This window comes from Sorex fumeus, unplaced genomic scaffold (assembly GCF_029834395.1).
Source record: "Sorex fumeus unplaced genomic scaffold, SorFum_2.1 ptg000015l, whole genome shotgun sequence".
NCBI lineage: Eukaryota > Metazoa > Chordata > Mammalia > Eulipotyphla > Soricidae > Sorex > Sorex fumeus.
In genome coordinates this window covers 1,266,637-1,290,388 of record NW_026606072.1, presented here as the reverse complement: position 1 = coordinate 1,290,388, position 23,752 = coordinate 1,266,637, and positions in this window count along the sequence as shown.

The following is a 23,752-nucleotide window of genomic DNA, read 5'->3' as shown; positions in this document are numbered from 1 at the left end:
ATATTTATGAAGAGTAAAGAGTCAAAGTCAAACTTAGTTTTAAAAACTTTCTGAACTACTGCTCCAGGTACTTTATTGAATTGGCATTCTAGTTTCCCAGGGTTCCACAAAGTGCCAAAATGGAAACTGTAACATAAATGTTTTTTTCTCACAGTCCTGAAATATGATACCTTTCTGAACTACGTAAATTGATGTCTTGTTCCCTCTGGTGGTGCATTGAAAGAAACTCTTCCAAGGTTATTGCCTAGTCCCTGGTTTTGCCATGACTCATGATAGCATAATGCTCTTTATATGGTATTCAATCTGTGTGCATGTGTCCCTTCATATAGCACACTTTAAAAAAAGGAAAGATCTCTTTTATTTCTTGAAGCAGTGTTTTGTAATTTTCCTTGTATAGATCCTTCACCTCTTTGGCTAAGCTGATTCCGAGGTACTATTGTGAACGGGATTGTTTTTTGAATGTCTCTTTCTTCTCTTTCGTTATTTGTATATAAGAAAGCCATGGACTTTTGGGTGTTGATTTTGTAGCCTGCCACTTTACTAAACCGACCTATTGTTTCTAGGAGCTTTTCTGTAGAATCTTTAGGGTTTTCTAAGTATAACATCATATCATCTGCAAATAGTGATAGTTTAACCTCTTCCTTTACTACTATATTCCCTTGATACCTTTCTCTTTCCTAACTGCAATGGCCAGGACTTCCAGTACCATGTTGAATAGGAGTTGCGAAAGTGGGCAACCGTGTTGCCCGATCTTAGAGGGAAGGCTCTTAGTTTTTCCCCATTGAGAATGATACTTGCCGTGAACTTGTGGTAGATGGCTTTGACTATATTGAGGAAAGTTCCTTCAATGCCTATTTTGCTGAGAGTTTTCATCATAAATGGGTGCTGGATATTGTCAAATGCTTTCTCTGAGTCTATTGATATGATCATATGATTTTTATTTTTTGTTGTTGATATGATGGATTATGTTGATCAATTTCCAAATGTTAAACCACCCTTGCATCCCTGGGATAAATCCTACCTGGTCATGGTGTATGATCTTTTTGATGAGTTGTTGGATTCTATTTGCTAATAGTTTGTTGAGTATTTTGCATCTGTGTTCATCAGGGATATCGGCCTATAAATCTATTTCTTTGTGGTATCTCTGTCTGCTTTTGGTATCAGGGTGAAACAATGACAAAAATACAGAAAGAGCCTAAAGAATGAGAAAGAGTATTTAACCAATACCAATCTGACAAGGGATTAATATCCAGGATATACAAGACACTAGTAGAACTGTACAAGAAAAAAAACCGCAAACTCCATCAAAAATGGGGAGAAGAAATGAAAAGACTTTCCTCAAAAAAAGAAATACAAATGGCCAAAAAGCACATAAAAATGCTTCACATTGTAGCTATCAGGGAGACGCAAATCTAAAAAACAATGAGATATCATCTCACACCAGAGACCAGCATACATTTAAAAGAACAAAAGCAACCAATGCTGGTGTGGATGTGGGTAAAAAAGGGACACTCTTTCACTGTTGGTGAGAATGTCCACTAGTCCAGTCTTTCTGAAAAACAATATGGACAGTCCTTCAAAAACCTGGAGCCATAGCACAGCGGTAGGGCGTTTGCCTTGCACGCAGCCAACATGGCCGACCCGAGTTCGATTCCTCCGCCCCTCTCGGAGAGCCCGGCAAGCTACCGAGAGTATCTCGCCCGCACGGCAGAGCCTGGCAAGCTCCCCGTGACGTATTCGATATGCCAAACACAGTAACAACAAAGTCTCCAATGGAGACGTTACTGGGCCCACTCGAGCAAATCGACGAACAACGGGATGGCCTTTATCTTTACCTTTACCTTACCTTCAAAAACTAGAAATTGAGCTTCCATATGACCCCACAGTACCATTTCTCAGAATATATCCCGAGGATGCAAATAAGCACAGTAGAAATGACTGTCCTCCCGTTGTTCTTCTATTTGCTCGAGTCCAGTAACGTCTCCATTGTGAGACTTCTTGTTACTGTGTTTGGCATATTGAATACTCTTGGTAACTTTCCAGGCTCTCCAAGAGGGGTGGAGGAATCGAACCCGGCTTGGCCGGACTGGCTGCATGCAAGGCAAATGCCCTACCGCTGAGCTATCCAATATGTTCATTGCAGCTTTGTTCACAAAATCTGGAAATGACCCAAGTGCCCTAGAACAGATGACTGGTTAAAGAAACTTTGGTACATCTACACAGTGGAATACTATGCAGATGTCAGGAGACATGAAGTCATGAAATTTTCTTATAAATGGATAGACATGGAGAGTGTCATGCTAAGTGAAATGAGTCAGAAAGAGAGGGACAGACATAGCAGGACTGCACTCATTTGTGGAATATAAAACAACACAACATGAGGCTGACACCTAAGGACAGTAGATACACAGAACAGATAGATTGCTCCATAGCTGGAAGCCTGCCTCATGAACAAAGGGGAGAAGGCAGCTGGGATAGAGAAGTGATCGCTAAGAAAAAGATGGCTGGAGGAATTGGTTGGGATGGGAGATGTGTGCAGAAAGTAGATAAAGGATCAAACATGATAATCTCTCAGGGTCTGTATTGCAAACCATAATGCCCCAAAGTAGAGAGAGATTATGGGTAAATCATGTCTGCCATGGAGACAGAGGGAGGGTTGTTAAGGGGGTTACATCAGGGTTATTGGTGGTGGAGAATGTGTACTGGTGGAGGGATGGGTGTTTGATCATTGTGTGATTGTAACCCAAACATGAAAGCTTATAACTATCTCATTGTGATTCAATAAAATTTTTTAAAAAAAGTAAGGACACTAATTTTATGGAATTTGAAACTCATCCCACTTCAATTTGGCTGCATATTTATTTGATTTTCAATGACCTACTTTCTTCTTTCTCATACCTTATTCAAGACTTTAGTACATAGATGGGGTTGGGCACAATGGAGTCCACAATATTCTGTTCTGCTCCCCTCAACTCAATCTTGTTCTTCACATAGTTAAAATATTCACCCTATCTCACTACCCACCCCCAAATCTTCACACATTCCAAGCTCAACTCTAAGTCCAAAATTTTATGATATAAAGTGTGGGTGAGTGTTGGCTATTTACCCTAAGTGTTTTAGGCTTCATCAGTGAATTTCCTCTTTTGATCCTCCCAAAGAAGCTTATTGTGCTCTTATTAGCATCCCTAATTCAGTTAAAGTTTATCTTTAACCTTTCCTTTGTATTTTACCTCTCATTGTCACAGTTACTTCAAGTCAATCTTGATTACTTATAAGTGAAAACTTTCTGGTAATTATGAACTTTGTATATGTACTCCTTTGTATTTGAAGTGCTGTGTATTTGTACCTGCTTTTCTATTTCTCCTGTAACCTTTTTATATTTTATTATAGAACAAAGTTCTTTGGTTAAACACAGAAAGACCATCAATGCTATGCTCCTAATAATTGGGAGTTGATTGACTCTGAGATATATTTACTCCTGGGCATAATTACTTCAACCTAATTACTTGACTCAGGCTTCAGTTGCTATAGGTCCTAACATCCCAAAAAGGAGGTCCTGTTGTGGGACTGGGATGGAGCCCAGCAAGTGGCAAAGCTACCCCAGCATCGAAATGGAGCAATCTAGAAAGCATAAATGCATGATCTTGATGCAAACTGTTATGACTTAAGAGACAGGACCACCATGGGGAAGGACAATCTGAACTGCCTGAGGACTTAGTCTGGCATTTACAGTAAAAGCCTTGCTTGCTCTCAGAACCCAGAGAACTAAGTGTTGGGATCTTGGTCTTTTACTGTGTTTATCCAAACGACTGTCAAGTATTGGTAACTTATACAACTATAGCCAAAGATAAAAGCAATGTAGATGTCCCTGGGAGACAGAGTGTCTCCTTGAGTTAATCTCCCCAAGAGAATTTCCTCCCTGAAATGTTTATCTATATAAATGATCAATCACATCCATGTCCTTACCTCAAGTCCTCTCAGATGTTCAATAATTATACTAGCAGCTCTGCAGTAAGTGGGCCATTTTTATCATCAGACGGTGGTCTCCTGTCTCTGTTGGGGAGCCCTGTGGAGGTGGGAAGGCAGCTCTGGGCCACCCCAGCAGCCCCCCATACTTTACTTTGTGAACTCACAAGTGAGGTTTCAGGTACTAGCCCTGAGACAAAAATCTTCCCCATCTGATTCAGAAATGTAAAAAGTAATTACCTACTTCTAAAATAAAATGGTAGGACAAGCAGTGACTATGCTATTCAGAAAAATAAATCAGAAGAAAAATGGGGTCATGAGTTCAAGGTTAGTTTGAAAACCTGCAGGGCCTGTTCCACTGGATGTTAAAGGCCTGATCACTATTGCCTGTGGCTTTATGTTCTGTCCTTTAAATACCTTCTCCACTCCCCCACTCCCAGCTCCCCTGCCACCATAGCCATCAGCCTCACCAAGTTAATAGTCATGACTTGATAGCTCTCTTGTCCACCACAACAATCAATGGCCCCAATTTCTTGACCCAAAGAATTCTGTTGGGTCCAATGCTGTCCTCAAAGTCATTCTTTCATTTCTCTCTCTCTGTGTCTCTGTGTCTCTGTCTCTGTCTATCTCTCTGTATCTCTCTGTCTCTCTCTGTCTATCTGTCTCTGTCTCTCTCTCTCTCCCTCTCTCTCTCTTTGTCTCTCTCTCTCTCCGTTTTAGTTTGAGCTGGCTGAAACTAAAACTCCAAACCTTTGTTAGCTTTCTTTGGATACCAAGGATACACCCAAGGGTTCTCTACAGATCTTTCTGGTTAACCACATCTCTATTCCTGGTTTCTGTTAGATGGATGATTGGATCCATAAGTCACACACCTAATCTTTCTAACCAAGTTTTCCAGCCTTGCTTTGTTGGCCTTATTTCAAAAGCAGGCTATCTAGAGAGTTGAAAACTTTACAAATCATCAAGTGCTGGTTCCTTTTTCAATTTACCACTTTCCTTGTATTCTACTATAACCAGCAAGGATAACTGAAACCACAGCTGCTACACTTTGCTGGAAAATTTCCCAGCTAAAAATCCAACTTTATCTCTTGTAAGTTCTACTTTCTTCCTAACATCAGAATATAATTTAACAAGTTCCCTGCTATTTTATAATAAGGATCACCCATCTTCTACAGTTCAGTAATATGTTCCTCATTTCTGATTCTACAGTAGGCACTTTAATATTCATATACACATATCAATATTCTATTTATGATTTCATATGATTATAGGAAGACACATATTCTATACAACTGTATATTCTTTCCAAATCCTACCAGAATCACTTTTATCATCCCTATTTTTTCAACCTCTTCAGAACAATCACTGTTTTTCTGCCAAGTGCATCAGGATTCTTGCCTTTGCCTGTTATCTAGTTCCAAAGCTTTTGTGTCTTTGTAACAGCAATGCTCCACTTTCTTTTTACTTTTTTTTTTAACATCCCACATGTATTTAATGAAGCAAATATCCCAGTAGGTATTTGCTAGCATTCAACCTAGAGGATACTAGTGTAGAGAAAATATTAAGTATACTTGCGTACTTAAGAGGTTTCCTAAAATTCAAGATGCTACCATGGCTTTTATCAATCTATAAAATATTTTCATTTGGCTATATTGAAACAGTTTTTAATGTTACTGCAAATAAAAACTTAAAATTCTTTGAACAAATTATTTCCAATGACTAAGTATTCAGAACTGAAGTCTATTCTACATTGAAATGACTTATTTTATACTCTTAACAGACTAATTAGGCAGAGCAATAGCACAGTGGGTAGGGGGTTTGCCTTGCATGAGATCAACCCGGGTTTGATTCTCCGTCCCTCTTGGAGAGCCTGGCAAGCTATCAAGAGTATCCTCCCTCACAGCAAGGGTTCAACTGTGGCCATTCTCTCCCATCGCCCGCATTCCGTAGTCTCAGGCCCTTTCCCCACTCCAGGGAGGTCAATGGCGATGGTCAGGCGAAAGAAGGAAATGAGGACCAGGCTGGTTGGTCTTAGTAGCAATTTATCACGTGGAAAAAATGTATGTCATGGAGACCCCAGGATCTCTCAAGCACATGCTCCTTTGTTCTTTCAGCTTCTGTCACCATTCTCTCAGACCTGTCTCTTCTGCTCTCTCAGCCCCGACTTCCCAGGTTCTCTAAAGCACGTGTACCCCAGGTACTCTCAGGCCTGTATTCCCTGTTCTCTCAGGCATGTGTTCCCCCTAGACAGTTCTGAAAATCTCCTTATATAGATCATGGTATCTCTAAAGGGTGCAATACACTGATGTCATCAAAAGTTTACAGAAAGAACATTGAGGCAGCAAAACATACATTGTTTCTTTACATCTGCAGGCCAGTAATTTTGGCCTCTGGAATGAAGATACAAAACCAAGACTGAAATGTTTCACAAGCCCTTTCACAAGCTATAAGCACTTGGATTTGCATCCCAAAGACCAGTCTGCTAGAGCTTGGAACCTACATCCCAAAGACAAGTATCTGAACTTTGCATCCCAAAGACTAGCTTGCCAAGAGCTGGGAATCTATATCCCAAAGATCAGGCCTGGCTAGCACCTGAGGTTACTCAGAGAAAAGGGAAACTGCCTCTTACAATATACTGAAATTCTTTACTGAAGGCAGTTGAAGGGGAGAAATGTTCAGTCTCATCCAAGCTAGTCAGGACACATGGGAAAGCTGCTTCTAGGACAGATTTTTATTTAGCAGATCAACCCACCCTAGAACAGATTTCCCTCGGTGTGTTTCTCCTCTCCTTGTCCAACCAAAATATAAGCATACATAATATAAATCATTTTGTATGGACACTTTAAGCTTATAGAATTGCTCTCCTAGGGTCATCTCAATCTCAGACTGCAGTGCTCAGGCCAGATATTTTTTCTATTCCTAGCAGGGTACTAGTCTTGTCGTTATTTTTGGATCATGACAGCATCTGCCTATGATCAAACTCTTAACCTATAGTTAAGAATCGTGTGGGGGGTATGGTGCCGCCAGCAGGTCAGTCTGTACCTGTGAGGCGAGTGCATCAGCAGCCTCATGGCGCCTTCAGACTTCCAGATACCCCAAAATGGCTTCTGTGCCTTTGGCCAGAACCCAAAAACTTGGGGCAAAGTTTACCAAGAAAGTAGACGGCCAAAAGTTAGGTATGTGGGAGACACACCCTCAAACCACCTCCGACTCAGCTATATACTTGGAGGCATGGCCTCTCTGGTTCCTGATTGAACTGCTTAAAGGCTATGATCCCAGAGACTCAGAAACAAATCTTGAAACCCAACGGCTTTTGGCAGAAATGCATCTGGTCCCTGCAGTAGGTCACCGGTGCTGGGCCAACCCAGGTGGGAATAGGTTTTGTGCCTTGGCCTGTTCCCCCTGGAGGCCCAGTGGCTGCCATCCTTCAGAGGCCACTGGACAGTCAGGTTTGGGCCCCCAGTGATGAGATGCACAGGGCCTCACGGGATGGGGGTGGAGCCGGTCCTGTCCTCCCCACCCCAACGAGACCCCAAGTCATTGCCCACTAACAGCCTTTCTGGCTCCTGATCAAGCTGCTTAACAGCCATGATCCCTTAGACTAAGAAACAAATCTCGAAACCCAGTGGCTTTTGGTAGAAATGTGTCCAGACCCCACAGTATGTTACTGTCGCAGGGCCATCCCAGGGGGAAAGGGTGTTGTCACTTTGCCTGCTCCCCCTTGGCGGCTCCGTGGCCATCATCCTCCAGAGGCCATTGGACTGTCAGGTCTAGGCCCGCAGTGACAAGACATTTTGGGCCTCACGGGATCGGGGTGGGGGTGAGCCGGGCCTGTCCTCCCCATCCCAACGAGACCCCAAGTCATTGCCCACGAACGGCCTCTCTGGCTTCTAATCAAGCTGCTCAGCGGCCATGATCCCAGAGACTCAGGAGCAAATCTCAAAACCCAGTGGCTTTTGGCAGAAATCCCTCCAGATTTAAGTGTTAAAATTTCGGAATTTCAAAATCACATGACCCTACTGCAGCCAAGTGACATCATATGTTATTCATAATCAGCTATAGAACACAAATTGTCTACTGTTGCCTTTTCAGCAGATCCTAGTGTTGGGGTAAAATCTCAAATAATAATAGTGGGTCTGGTGTCAAAATATTGAATGTGTTCAAAGTAGGGAGAGAGTAATGTGGAAATCATCTGCCCCACAGGTAGAGGGAGGGTGTGGGATGGGGTTATACTGGGGTTTTTGGTGGTGGAGAATGGGCACTGGTGAAGGTATGGGTGTTTCATTGTATGACCGAGACTTAGACCCAAAAGCTTTGTAACTGCTTTCATGGTGATTCAATAAATAAAATTATAAAAAATGAAAAAAAAGTAAGGTGGAGTTCATGCCCAATTCAATCAGCTAATCAGTGGCTGAATAAATAGCAGTACTCCTACATTTAAAAAAAAGTATCGTGGCACCTTGGCCTGGCCCATCTCGATGCCTGGGTAGCACATAACTTACCAGCTTGCCCTGGTTCCATCCAGTTCCTGGTTGGGACCCTGCCTTTGGGGTGCTAGGAAGTGAGGGCAACTGAGGCTTAAGTTGAGAAAGCAGATGCCTGGGAGTGAATAATATTCAAAGCCAATTAAATCCTAAGTTACAAAGCATAATATTGTCTTTCTGTATCTATACAAAAAGGACATTGTATTAAAGTAAAAACGATTCAAAAGACATAAGGAGAAGAGAAAAGCAATATTAACTTACAAGTTCAGTGTCCTAGACGGATGAGACCTTACAAATAAACAGATTCTGATTAGGGGAAAAGCTGATTAACTGGCGAAGAGGGCATACAGAAGTAGTTACAGACACACAATGTAACGGGAATGACTCAGGAGCACTGTGATGGGTGCAACCTGATAAGCCTAAGATACTTGTATTCCAACGGGGGGGGGGGGGGTGAGGAGGACTCATTGAGTAGTCAGAGAAGAATTTAGACCTTGAGAATATGATTAGTGTTTTCAGCCTTGTGTTTAGACAATATAGAAATATTTTAAAATATTATAAAATATTAAGTTTTTGAAATTTACAAAAAATAATGTTTTTGTATATGCAAAGTCAGAAATCAACTAACAGGGTTCTTGTGGGCTGAGAGTTCATGGTAATAACTTTGCAACCAAGGCAGTGTCCTAGAGACCTCGAGCCAAACTTGGCATGAGAGACCTTCTGCTTCCACTTATAAATGTGCTATTCTGCATGAGTAATATTATGAGATACTCTGCATCTAGCCATTTTCTAGATCTATGACACTATCTTGTGCGTACCATAATGAGGATGATAGAAATTTTACAGATGCATGAATTCAAGAATCTTAGGCAGCAGTTTGTTTGGTGAGTTTTGATATGGCCCTATTGGGAGGACCCAAATTCTCCTTGGCTCTGAAAGCATTTTGGAGGAAAGGTGCTATTGCAAATTGAATGGATACTAGTTACCGCTGATTTGGTTTTCTTCTAAAAAGGTAAAGGCCCTCCCGTTGATCGTCGATTTGCTCGAGCGGGCCCAGTAACGTCTCCATTGGAGACTTTGTTGTTACTGTGTTTGGCATATCGAATACTCTGGAATATCTGCGTGGAGATTACCAACTTGAAAACTCAAATAACATGCCCAGGAGAACTTGCTACAAGTGGGAACTCTATTTCTTCCACTGCCACAAAGAACAGTACAAGCTGCATATGCTGACATAAAACCAGTAAAAAATAAGAAATTCTCATCAGCCATTGTTGAGTCATTAACAGTGATTTAATGCATACTTGGCCTATCCTTATATCTTAGTGTTTCCCACTTTGAGTATCCACCAATATTTATGGTTACAATTACTAAGAATAGCACCAAGCACACAAAAAAGTGGATAGTTGTCATTATTGTTTGTTTGGGGGTCACACTGGACGGTGCCTAGGGGTACTTCTGACTCTGCACCAAGAAATCACTTCTGGCAGGCTTAGGGGACCATATGGGGTTCTGGGTTGGGCGCATGCAAGCCAAATGGCCTATCTGTTGAACTATCTCTCCAGTTCTTGGATGGTTACCATTTTACTGAGTCCTTCTGAATGAACAAGGCTAGCATATAAGTGCCTTGTAACTTGATGTTGGAACTAGATTATAAAAAATGCTGCTTCTGAAACAGAAATTATTGTAATTTATTACCTGTGTCCTCTACAGATAGCAATGTCAGCCCCCTTAATGAAACACAGCTTATTCTAGAAGATTTAAAATTTGATCTAAAGCCAGATGTCATGAAGTTCTATTTCTATCAGCAAACACGCCAAAAGACAGATATAAGGTTTTCCTTTGATAATGTTTTATGGTAATATGTTTAAGTATGGTTAAAATACAGGTACTATTCAAGCTGAAACCACCAGTTAAATTTGGTACTTAGTTCTGGAAAAGACTCATCAGTTACCAACTCATCATGTACTCTGAAACATCAAGCAAGGAAAGAAGAAAATACTTGAGGTAGTGTAGAAATACATAAATATTATGTAGACATATATAAATATTTGTTGCCTGCTGGGGTGCTTTCCCAATTGTAAAAATGTTAGAGAAAATATGAGGAAAATGTGCACCATTAGCTTGGAGAAAGAATGCTTTATAGTCTATGCCAATGTCTCTTTCTTCCTTTACTTTTTTTTTTAAGAATTTGGAATTAAAAATATTTGGTGCAGCCTTAGGTAGAATATGATCCAGTGAAAAAATATAATTGTGAATTTGTCTAGCTTCTAATCTATTTAAGCTGTTTTCTTTGCCTCTATGTACAATTGGCTTCTGGGTAATGAATCTTACGTGTTACCCCCCACCTTCTTGATTGGTATTGTCTAAATCATAATATGAGGTCTCCTGGGGGATCTTCTGTTGAGTAAAGTTATTTCCTTTACTGGATTGTCCCCAATATGGTGTCTCTAAAGTATTCTGAATTTTTTGGTTGTTATCAAAACAGTCTCCTAAGCCCACGGTCTGGGTTCTAATTTGGATTGGAGAGTTGCAGTTTCATAAGGATCAAATGAATGTGCATTTCTGGAAGGAAAGGCACATTTTTTGTGGTCATGGCAAATGCCACTGGACATCACCACTTTTAGACTTAGGGGCATCTGAGAAGAATGTGATATTTTTCCATATTTTGGCTTCTTGCTTTTTGCTTTTTGAAACTAGTTTCCTTGAGTCAGTAGCATGTGCTCATACTGAAATGATTTTTTACTAGTGTGATTATGATTATATATATGTATATTTACACACACACTTGTTCATATATCTACTGCAAATATTGAGAATTCCTGCAATAGATCGTTACACACACATACACACCACAATCTGGCCTGTATAATGACTTAAAATGATTTTAAAAATTGAATGCAGATGTATTATTGTCTGCCCATATTCAGACATTACTCTCAAAGTTTAAAAATGTAACATAAGGAGGATATATATTAGGTCAGAGAGATGATTCTGTGGGTAGGGTACTTACTTTGTATGCGGCCAACCTGAATTTGATGACTGGTACCACTTAGAGTTCCTTGAGGCTTCCAGGTGTGATTCCCCGAGCGCATCACCAGGTGTGGCCCAAAACATCAAAAGACAAAGAAAAAAAAGAAAGTGTGTATAAAGATAATTTATCAAGGATTGAACAGAACAGTTCTTACATTTTTGGTTTTCTAAATTTCATAATTTTATTGAAAAGTATAAATATTCCCACCAACAGTGAAAGAGCGTCCCTTTTTCTCCCCATCCACGCCAGCACTGGTTGCTTTTGTTCTTTTGAATGAGTGTCAGTCTCTGTGGTGTGAGATGATATCTCATTGTTGTTTTGATTTGCATCTCCCTGATGGCTAGCAATGTGGAGCATTTTTTCATGTGCATTTTGGCCATATGCATTTCTTTTTTGAGGAAATTTCTGTCCATTTCTTCTGCCGATTTTTTGATGGGGTTGGAAGTTTTTTTCTTGTACAATTCTACTAGTGTCTTGTGTATCCTGGATATTAATCCCTTATCAGATGGGTATTGGTTAAATATTGTTTCCCATTCTTTAGGCTCTTTCTGTATTTTAGTCACTGTTTCTTTTGAAGTGAAGAAGCATCTTAGTTTGATTTAGTCCCATTTGTTTATGTTTGCTTCCACTTGCATAGTCAGTGCTGTTTCAACTTAAAGATGCTTTTAGCTTCAATGTCGTGGAGAGTTCTGCCTATGTTTTTCTCTAGTACCTTATGGTTTCATGTCTGGTATTGAAGTCTTTAATCCAGTTTGATCTGACTTTTGTGCCTGGCCTTAGACAGAGGTCAGAGTCCAGCCTTTCTGGAAAAGAACATAGACAGTGCTTCAAAAACTAGAAATTGAGCTTCCATTATGACCCCACAATACCACTTTTGGGAATATATCACAAGGAGGCAAAAAAGCACAGAAGAAATGACATCTGTACCTATATGTACACTGCAACACTGTTCACAATAGCCAAAATCTAGAAAAAACCCAAGTGCCCTAGAACAGATGACTGGTTAAAGAAACTGTGGTACATCTACACAATGGAATGCTATGCAGCTGTTAGGAGAGATGAAGTCAGGGATTACTCTTAGCAGTACTCAGAGGAACATATGGGATGCTGGAGATTGAACCCAGGTCAACCACGTGCAAGGCAAGCACCCTACCACTGTACTATCTCTCTGGCTTGAGACATACATTTTTTAAGAATGTTAGCTACTTATTGTTGACTAGAGCTAGTTAGTATAATGTCATCAGTGTAACAGGTAGTATAATATATTGTATAAGGTAAAGGCAGTCAAGATCCCTAAAATTAAGTTATAATGTAGGGGCAGAGTGCTGATATTCCCTGTAATAGCATAGTGAAGGTATATTTTTGGCCTTGCCAACCGAAAGAAATCTTCTGGTGATGCTTATTCATTTATATGGAGAAAAACATATTTGTATGCCAGGTAAAGGATATGTTTACTTGCTCAAGTACTAAAATCACATCTGGGCAAACATTTGTACTTGGAGTCACTACCTGGCTAAATGTAAAATAATTTACTTCACTTTTTCAAGAATTATAACTTTTCAGCACAGACTAAAAAAGGTGAATTGAATAGGAATGTGACAGAAATCACCACTTCTGCACCTTTTATGTTTCTGATGATGGCATTCATGTTAGAAATCCACCAAGAATGAAGTATTCCTTTTGATTTACCAGTTTTCTAAGTAGAGGTATTTCTAGAGACTTCCCTTGACCTTTGCTCACACACTTGATTAAACAGGTCAGGGAAACAATGGGAGGATTCCTACAACTCTAAGAGGTAGGGCTTCCATAGATGCTTTCTGTCCATTTATACTTGAGTTGAGAGTTTGAATCTCTGAGCCCATCCTTTTCTTTCATCTCTCTGTTCAACTAATTGACTAGGGGCAACTAGGAGCTAATCACAACATAGTTTTGCAAAATGTTCCATAATATCATACACACAATAACTCTTCTAATAGATAATTATCAGTATTCAGTATTTTGTATATCTGTATTGACAGATCTCATCATGAACTTGCCGCCATTTTATTACTAATAAGATTAGAAAATCAACTCCAGAAGTCCTAGAATGTATCCAGAAAACTCATAATCCTTGATTATGCTCCAATATGAATTTTCCAGAGAAACAAAAACAATAGTACACAATGTACAAATCCCAGTACTGTAGTTAAGCAAGAGATCTGGGAGAGCCAAAGATATAATATCAATCTTAGTCTAAAGTCCTGAGAACCAGGAGAATTGATGATATAAACTAGCAGAGTTCTTTTTTGCTTTGTACATATTTCCAGTGAATAGAAGGTGGCCTGTCCACATTGATAGAGCCATCTTCTTTATTCAGTCTACAAACTCACATGTTACTTTCACCCTGAAATGCCTTCATTCACCTAATGAGTATGTTTAATCAGATATCTGGAGTACTTATAGCCCAATCACGATTCATGATGACACATACATTCAACCATCTCTCTCTCTCTCTCTCTCATTCATTTATGTAGCACAGACTCATGGATGCTTACCTCTTCATGGATTTTATGTATAGTTATTAATATCAATAGTTTGGCGCTTAAATTGTTACTGATTTGATTTATAGTATCTTGTTTTGATACAATAAAAGTGTCATTTGACATGCTTATATTTTTTCTTATAAGAACTTTATAACTTTCTGGCACAATAAGATCACTGTGTCACTGTCATCCTGTTGGTCATCGATTGCCCCGAGCAGGCCCCAGTAACGTCTCCTTCATCGTAGCCCTGAGATTTTAAAAGTGCCACATTCGAGGCTCTTTCAGGATCAGGAGAATGAGACCCATCATGGTTACTGGTTTTTGGCATATTGAATACGCCACGGGGAGTTTGCCAGACTCTGCCATGTGGGCAGGATAATTTTGGTAGCCAACCAGGTTCTCCAGAGTAAGACCTAGATAATAAGATGTCGTGCGGCCACAAATGTGGCTGTGTGCTTCCGGGAGCAGGGTTTTATAGTCTCTGGGTCTTGGCCGCTGATGGGATTACACTGAACCCGGGGGCAGTTGGTGGGTGTAACGCCTACATACTGAAAGGTGGGGGAGCTGGGTGGAAGAGGCTCCAGTCCCAATCCGAACAGGCTTGGAGATCTATGCCCCGGGTCCTGCACACCTGGGTTCCTCTGCCGGTTCCTTCATGCATGAGGCTCATCCGAATGTGTGAAGAGTGGTCTTGGGCATGACTGTGGCTTGAACTGGAGGTCTTCAGTTGCCAGGGATCTGCTCGGGGTGGGGAGGGAAACTCAACTCACCCTCCTCCAAGGGGCCCTGGTGAGGACAGCCAGGCATGGAGGCAGAAGACTCAATAAGATAGTCCAGATTTACTTTGCACTGTTTTTTTAAACCTATTTATGCATTTTAACTCTTTTTTTACCTTGGTAATTTTGGCAAAAAATATTAAAAATTAAACCTTTATTCATATAGGTTCTCCAAAGGGAAAATAAAATAATAAGACGCATATATCTGTTTATACAGATATTTATTTACAAAGACATATAGTATATATACATGAGCATATGTAATTTTACACCAAATTTTACTTGAGAATGTTCTAACTTTCCATGTTTGTAAATCTCTTCTCCCTCCATAAAATATTGGCTAACAAGCTGTTTCTCCAGAATGTAACCAGGCATCAAGCCTTACCAGCCGCCCTGTCAGCTATGAGCAGGGGTTAGCAGTTGCTTCTTCCATCTCTCTGCCACCCTCATAACCACTGTCCTGTCACCACCTGCACATGCCCTGCTCTCTCTGTCATCTACACATCGAACATGCAGGGCTGTGGGGAAAGAGAATTCATTTACTCTAGTAGCTTTAGACATGCCTACACATTCTTTCATACTTTACCCTCATGGGGTAGAATCTAAACCCTCTTCCCTTGAAGCTAGCCTTAATGATTTTCTTTTTTTTTAAATAAGTTTTATTGGATCACCATGAGATACAGTTACAAAGGTTTCACTCATACAATGCTGGAGCACCCATTCCTCCACCAGTGCACATTTTCCACCACCATTGTTCCCACCCACCTCCCCCACCCCACCCCACCCCACTCCCTGCCTCTGTGGCAGGTACAATCCTTGTTACTCTCTTTCTACTTTTGGGTATTATGATTTGCAATACAGATACTAAAAGGACATCATGTTTGGTCCTCGGTCTACTTTCAGCAGACATCTCCTATCCCAGGCGATCCCTCCAATCATCATTTACTTAGTTGTTCCTCTCCATCCCAACTACCTTTTCCCCCAGCAAATGGGACAGGCTTCCAAATCATGGTGTGATCCTCCTGGACATTATCTCTACTGTCCTTAAGTGTCAGTCTCATATTACGCTACTTTGTATTCTACATAGAAATAGTGTAGTCATTCTATGACTGGGTAGGACTAAACTTTTATTTACTTATTTCATTATTGTTTATTTAATTTTTTTTATTTAGCATTAATGATTTTCATTGGGATAGAGCAGAAAGGACAACACCTGATGTCCAAGGTTAGACTGCTTTAAGTGCTATGGCTTCTGTCTGATTTTCTCTAGGGATGCTTTCTCTTACAATCTGGCGACTATGTTGGGAGGAAAACCCAAGCATGTGGGGAGTCTGTGTGTAAGCACTTTTGTCAACATTCCAGTTGAGGTCTCAGTCTAAGACCAGCATTAACTGCCAGATCTGGAAGATGATTCCAGGCGCCAGCCATTGTTTCTCTGAAATCCCATGTGACATCACATGCAAAAATACTTCTATTCAATCAGCCCTCAGGCCCATAAAAGAAAATAATTGTAAACTGATTGCAGTTAATTTAGGCCTCTGAATTTTGGATGATTCATTATACAATGACATACAATCAGAACCATGATCTAATCATTGTATATATATATATACACACATTCATGCTCTTTTCTCACAACTTTGCTGTTTATATTTTTCGCCCCCTCCCCACTGACTTTCCCTCTCCTTGATGATGTTGCTGTTTCAGTGTCCAGCATTGATGCACACCTATTTGTGGTGCTCCCTGGGCATGACACATCATCTCCTTATGAAGATTTGTAGTGACTTGGCATTGCCTGCACTCCCCGACCATCCCACATATGCTCTCATTATCCACTCTCTTTATCCCTAATACTATTTTCCATCTTTTAAAATATTACAGTTCAATGTTTCTATTATTATCATAATATCCCCATGCCAGGCTGTTTTCACTCGGGGTTCCCCAGAGTGGGGTGGGTAAGAGCCTTTTTCACCCAAAGGGACCCAACCCTGGCAGCCGACCTCCATTACCCAACTGTCATCATGCTTCAAGCCACTTTCTGGACAGCGCAGCTGGCTGTACATGTGTATGTGTACATCATAAGACACTTCCTACCCATTTTCCATAATCACCACACCATATTTGATGGGATTCAGACAGTAGGCAACAAATCATAGCGAGAAATATATAAATATATGCCTGGCAAGCTACCAAGAGTATCTTGCCTGCACAGGCAGAGGCTGGCAAGCTACCCATGGCATATTCGACGTGCCAAAACCAATAATGACAACAGGTCTCATTCCTCTGACCCTAAAAGAGCCTCCAATCGTTGGGAAAAGACGAGTAAGGAGACACTGCTAAAATCTCAGGGCTGATACTAGTATCCAACAACATTAATTTCAGGTTGAAAAAGATTAGAAGGGACAGCGAAGGCTATTTTCTATTCATCAAGGGATACGTACAACAGGAAGAAATCATGCTCTTAAATGTATATGCACCTAATGAGGCAACAGCTAAATATTTAAAAAAAACTGCTAACAGATTTTAAGGAGGACATTGCTAGCAACACAATAATAGCTGGAGACTTCAACATCGCCTTATCACCTCTGGATAGATAAACAAGAACAAAACTCAGCAAGGAAACATTGGCTTTGAAAGAAGAAATAGAAGATAAAGGGCTTATAGACATATACAGGGCTTTACACCGCAAACAGAAAGAATACACGTTCTTCTCTAGTGTGCATAGAACATTTTCCAAAATAGACCACACCACTGAGACTGGCTCACATCCAAAAGAACAAAAGCAACAGGTGTTGGAGCAGATGTGGCAAGAAAGGGACCCTCCTTCATTGCTGGTGGGAATGCCAAATGGTTCAGCCCTTTTGGAAAACAGTATGGATGATTCTCAAAAAATTAGAAATTGAGCTCCCATTTGACCCAGCAATACCACCCCTGGAAATATATCCCATAGAGGCAAAAAAGTATAGTCGAAGTGACATCTACACTTGCTTGTTCATTGCAGCACTGTTTACAATAGCTAGAATCTGGAAAAAACTTGAGTTCCCGAGAACAGATGACTGGTTAAAGAAACTTTGGTGCATCTACACAATGGAGTACTATGTAGCTGTTGGAAAAGATGAAGTCATGAAATTTACATACAAGTAGTACTACATGGAAAGTATCATGCTAAGCAAAATGAGTCAGAAAGAGAGGGACAGACATACAAAGATTGCATTCATCTGGGGAACATAAAATAACAAAATAGAAGACTAACACCCAAGAATAACCGAGATAAATACCAGGAGGTTCACTCCATGACTTGGAGGCCAGCCGCACATCTTAGGGGAAAAGGCAGCTCAGATGGAGAAGGGAGGACCAAATAAAGGGTGTTGGGAAGATTCTCCCAGGGTGAGAGATGAATGCTGAAAGTAGACTATAGACCGAACATGATTGCCACTTAATGCCTCTTTTGCAAACCACAGCACCCAAAAGAAGAGAGAGAACAAAAGGGAATGCCCTGCCACAGAGGCAGGGTGGGATGAGGCGATGGGGCTTGGGAGGGATACTGGGATAGTGGTGGAAAATGGGCACTGGTGAAGGGATGGATACTCGATCATCATATAACTGAAACCCGAGCACAAAAATCTGTAAGTCTACAACTGTACCTCATTGTGTTTCAAAAAAAATTAAAAATTAAAAAAAAACTCAGGGCTGGGAGGAATAGAGACGTTACTGGTGCTCACTCGAGTAAATCGACGAACAATGGGATGACAGTGATACAGTGTTTATTATCATCATTGGCATCTTGCTGAACTATACTACAATTATTATTGATATACTATAATTATTATTTACTCTTGCTTATAAAAAACATTTTTAATAACTATAGATTTTCTGTTACATGCCATATAAAATGTCAATATAATATGAACATAATATGTAATTTAATGTAATTTATTATATATCTTCTTACAAAAATAGAATTTTTCTGATTTGTGGTAATAATTGCTATTTGATTGCTTTCTGGCTATTGCTGAAAAATAAAGAAGGTTACTTTTGTAGCTGTCTAGATAACTATTTCATTAATTTTCAGGCTCTTGAACTGTTTTCAAAATCACTCTTGTAAATTTTTTAAATATATATATATATATATATATATATATTGCTTTTTGGGTCACACCCGGCGATGCACAGGGGTTACTCCTGGCTCATGCACTCAAGAATCACCCCTGGCGGTGCTCAGAAGACCATATGGGATGCTGGGAATCGAACTCGGGTTGGCCGTGTGTAAGGCAAACGCCCTACCCGCTGTGCTATTGCTCCAGCCCCTTGCAAATTTTTTAATACAACAAAATACATCAAACATGAATTCTAGTTCTTTGCTTTCATGATAAGTCACTCAGTCTTCTAGAACTTGTTATTCTTTAGATTCATTTTTAGACAAGCCATTCTCTTGACTCACTGCCTGATATCATCTTGGGATTCCTTCACAATTCTATTACAATCCTACAAATAATACTAGTTCTCTCTTACACTAGATCCACTATTTCTTGGATTCTTCTTTGCCTTTTCTGTTTTTTGCCAACCCCCCACCCCCAGGTGGATCATATTTTCTAGTCATTTCCTTAAGAAAGATATAGGGTTTTTTTGCTTTTGTTTTTGTTTCTTTTTTTCTTTTTGGGTCACACCCAGCGATGCACAGGGGTTACTCCTGGTTCTGCACTCAGGAATTACTCCTGGTGGTCCCCGGGGGACCGTATGGGATGCTGGGAATCAAACCCGGATTGGCTGTGTGCAAAGCAAATCCCCTACCAGCTGTACTATTGCTCCAGCCCTACAGAGGTATTTTTAACTATCATGATCACGATCATCCTGTTGTTCGTCGATTGCCTCAAGCAGGCACCAGTAACGTCTCCTTTTCCCTAGCCCTGAGATTTTAAAAGAGCAATTTCAATGCTCTTTCAGGGTTAGGAGAATGAGACCCATCATTGTTACTGGTATTTGGCATATTGAGTATGACACGGGAAGTTTGCCAGACTCTGCCTTGCGGGCAGGATACTTTTGGTAGCCTGCCAGGTTCTCCAAAGGAAAAATGTAATAATAAGATGTCATGCGGCCGTGAATGCAGCCACGGGCTTGACAGTCAGGTGCGGGGGCAGGAGACTATTTTTTTCCTTGCTGATATATATATATGTATATATATATATATGTATTTTATTAGTGAAACACCATGAGGTACAGTTATAGACTTACAAATTTTTGTGCTTGGGTTTCAGTTATACAATGAATCAAGTACCCATCCCTCCACCAGCGCCCATCCTCTGATTTTAAAAGAGATTGCACTACTGTCAGTTATCATTAATGTTGAATTTTATATTTTGATTCATTACCATTTCCTGCTCCCTGGTGTTTAGCATGAAGTGAGGCAGCGGACTTGGGAATCTTTTTATTTTCTCAACAAACCCTTCATTTTAAAAGTCTTTTCTTCAGCTCTCATTCATAGATGTGTGTAGTCTTTAAGTTCTCACCTTCCTAGATTTTGCAACACCAGTAATTCTACTCCTGGTTGTTATTGCTTTTTGCTTGCAGTTTTCACCTTATCATTTTTGTTAGGGACCGTTCAAAGCTCCGTTATTGACCTTTTAAAACTGTCTTTAAATTTCTAGTTCTCTGTATATCTTCCACTCTTTTTTTTCCTTGTGGGGCTCATGTTTCTTAGAACTTTCTTTGAATTGACTTCTGGACATTGCAGAGATAATCATGTATTTGAGAGACCATGTTTAATAAGAAGTTAACGCTGTCAGTTTTACCAATAAATTTACGTTGAATACAAATCTGTCTTTCTGAATTTTATTTAAAAGAACTTTTTAAAGAAGTCCATGGGGCCAGAGAGATAGTACAGCAGGTAGGGCGATTGCCTTGTATGCAGCCGACCCGGGTTCAATCCCCGGCATCCTATATGGTCCCCCATGTACCGTCAGGAGTAATTCCTGAGTGCAAAGTCAGGAGTGACCCTTGAGCATCACTGGTCTGACCCAAAGAGGCAAAAAAAAGTCCAAATTCCATATGCAATCTTCTATAGAACAAATATTCTAGTGGTAGCAAAGGAAGAACAGTTGCTAGTAAAAATGCCAGATTGGAATTTACTTAATTCATGAAAATAGTATGATCACCTGTTTATGAGATCTACTGTGACAGTTCTAGGCATCAGGGAATATAATAGAAAGATAATATGTGTTTTAAAAGATTTCCTCACATATTCAAAGGGTAAACTATACATACTATTCATGTAAGAGAAATAAGGATTTCATCAGAAACATAAAAATGCTAGTGGAACAAAAATTGGGATGGTTTAGTTAAATAGATTGCCTCTGAGAAGAATGGAACCATATATAAGTAAAGGAATTACTGTAATTTTGAACACATAATTGCTTTGATTATTATAATTATTAAACACAGTTTCAATTCTAAGTTTTCTACCATTTCGTCCATTTTATGTAATTATTGTGGGGAGAATTTTGAAGGAGATTGCAATAATCAATTTCAGAGAAATATTAAAAACTTGAAATATTTGCAGTCATATTTAGAAACCATTATCTGACCTTAAAATGAATTTTTATTCACACACATTCTTTGAATCTTTCTGTTTCAGCTTCATGATTGAAGTGGAGATCAACCTCTGTGTCTGGCAAGGCTAGACTTAATTGGATTAGCAAATGCAAGTCTAGAATTTTAAATACCAAATTGGTGCACATTCTTGGCATTCTAAACCCATTGGAGGCATTTTGGAATGCTTAAAAGTCTCCAAAGGGTCCAGACTAACCAATCTACCTACTCCAACAAACATTTAAACCTAAGGAGACTACATTTTAATTTTTAAACGTTTTCTAATTTCTTAGTGTACGACTACCATTTGGATCTTTATTCATAAGAATAACATCAGATACTATATCTCATTCTTAGCTTTTCTATCTTCCAACATAGTTCTTTATTTGCCCATTTCTTTATTTGAGATGATAGGTAGATAAATAGATAGATAGATACAACATATAGTTACCGTAATCAAACATTTGTGTTTTGGTTCAAATTTGGTCCTTGGTGAGGTAAGATTGTAATTAATCCTGTTCCCTTACCTTTAGGCTCTTGGTGGTTTAACCAGTTTGCTGGTAGTCTTCAAAATTCCCCAGTGTTCAATTCAAATCTAGTACTTTATCATGAAGCTTTGCCAGTTTGATTCTAGTCTCTTTTATTCTGTGTCATCTGGATTTGTATTTTATTTGAAACAAAGACTGAAACACCTAAACATATAACTTTCTGTAATATGTATTTGATATGATCAATTCCCCTAATCAAAATATTTCCAATGATGGCATATTACATAGAGTATATGTTTATGTATGCTAATATATATTTACTGTCATTTACCAATGACTCAAACTTTTATTTGACACATATAGTGAATTGATGACAATTATTATAACTAACCATAGACAGCTGTCACTATGTTGCATTTTGAACAATCTTGGTTAAGAATAATCATCCTCTAAATCATATATGTTGCCCTAAAATATATATTGTGACTACTGGATTTTTTTAATGTGAAATATATTTTCATCTCAGAAGTTAATTTTCCATTTCAGAAAGAGTATTTATGTTACATGATTCTTAAAAGTCACAGATTAAATGGATTTAGTTGTTGAGCTGTTGGTAAGTGGAGTTATATAGAAAAAAGAAGTGTCAAGATAAAGATTAATGTTTTGCAGAAATCTTCCCCTATATCCTAACTTAACTTACATGTGGTTGCTAGATAAAAGCAAAACTAAATAATAATAACTTGTCTCTGTGCCTTAGCATTTCCATTTTCACTGCTCTCTGTTTTATTTACTTGGATTGGAGAATGGGGGAAGGAAAACACAAGGATGGAAGGGATGGTGAGTGGGAATAAAGGAGGAATGAAGGGACTGACAGAAAAAAAGGCTGTGGAGAGAGGAAAAGAGGAAAGAAATGGCACTACTCAAGTAATGCTTTACAATGTTTGTAGCTTTCTTAAAGATGATTGTGGAGGATGGATTAGATTTTGGAGCTTGGTACCTTTTCTTACAGATTCTTTCACTTCCATTTTCCTGAGCATATTAATATATGTTTCTTTTTGTCTCATGTGAAGCATACCTTCCCTTCTTAGGACCCAGATGTTCAACTTCTGTTCTTCAGTAGGCCTTTAAAATACTGTTTTCAGGGAGCCAGAGCAATAGTACAGTGGGTACAGAGCTTTTCTTGCATAAAACTCACCCAGGTTCCATCCCCCAAGCCCCACCAGGAATGATTCCTGAGCAAAGAGCCGGGGGTAATTCCTGAGCATTGCTAGATTGGCTCAAAATTTAAAAAAAGTACTATAAAAATAAAATTATGTTTTCAGTAATGATAGTCCTCTTCTTATAGTTCCCTATCACCTGTAAAAATAAATCAATCCCTAAGACTTTGAGATTCCTAGCTTCTTTTGAACATTTTTAGAAGTAACTTGGACATCAACCTTGTAAGCCTGCATATTGGGATAGATAACACAACGGTCCTGGATCCACAAAATCTCTTGTATATCTCCATCATTTCAAGATGAGTCAACAAAAAGTATAAATGGTTGTTCAGAAGTATTGCGTTATAAAAGCCCTAGCTAAACACCAGTACCTGTTTTTTTTTTTGTGTTTGAAAATAAATTTATTTCATTTTTCACTTTGGAATTATTTGGGGTGGGGGTATTTTCTCCAGTTGTAAAATTCTACATGGCAGGGTTTTTTTCTTTTCAACTCTTTTTTTTTTTAATATTTTTTTAATTTTTTATTTTTAGTGAAACACCATGAGGTACAGTTGTAGATTTACAATTTTTTGTGCTTGGGTTTCGATTATACAATGATCAAATACCCATCCCTCCACCAGTGCCCATTTTCCACCACCATGGATAATATCCCTCCCACCCCCATCCCTCCCAAGCTTGAA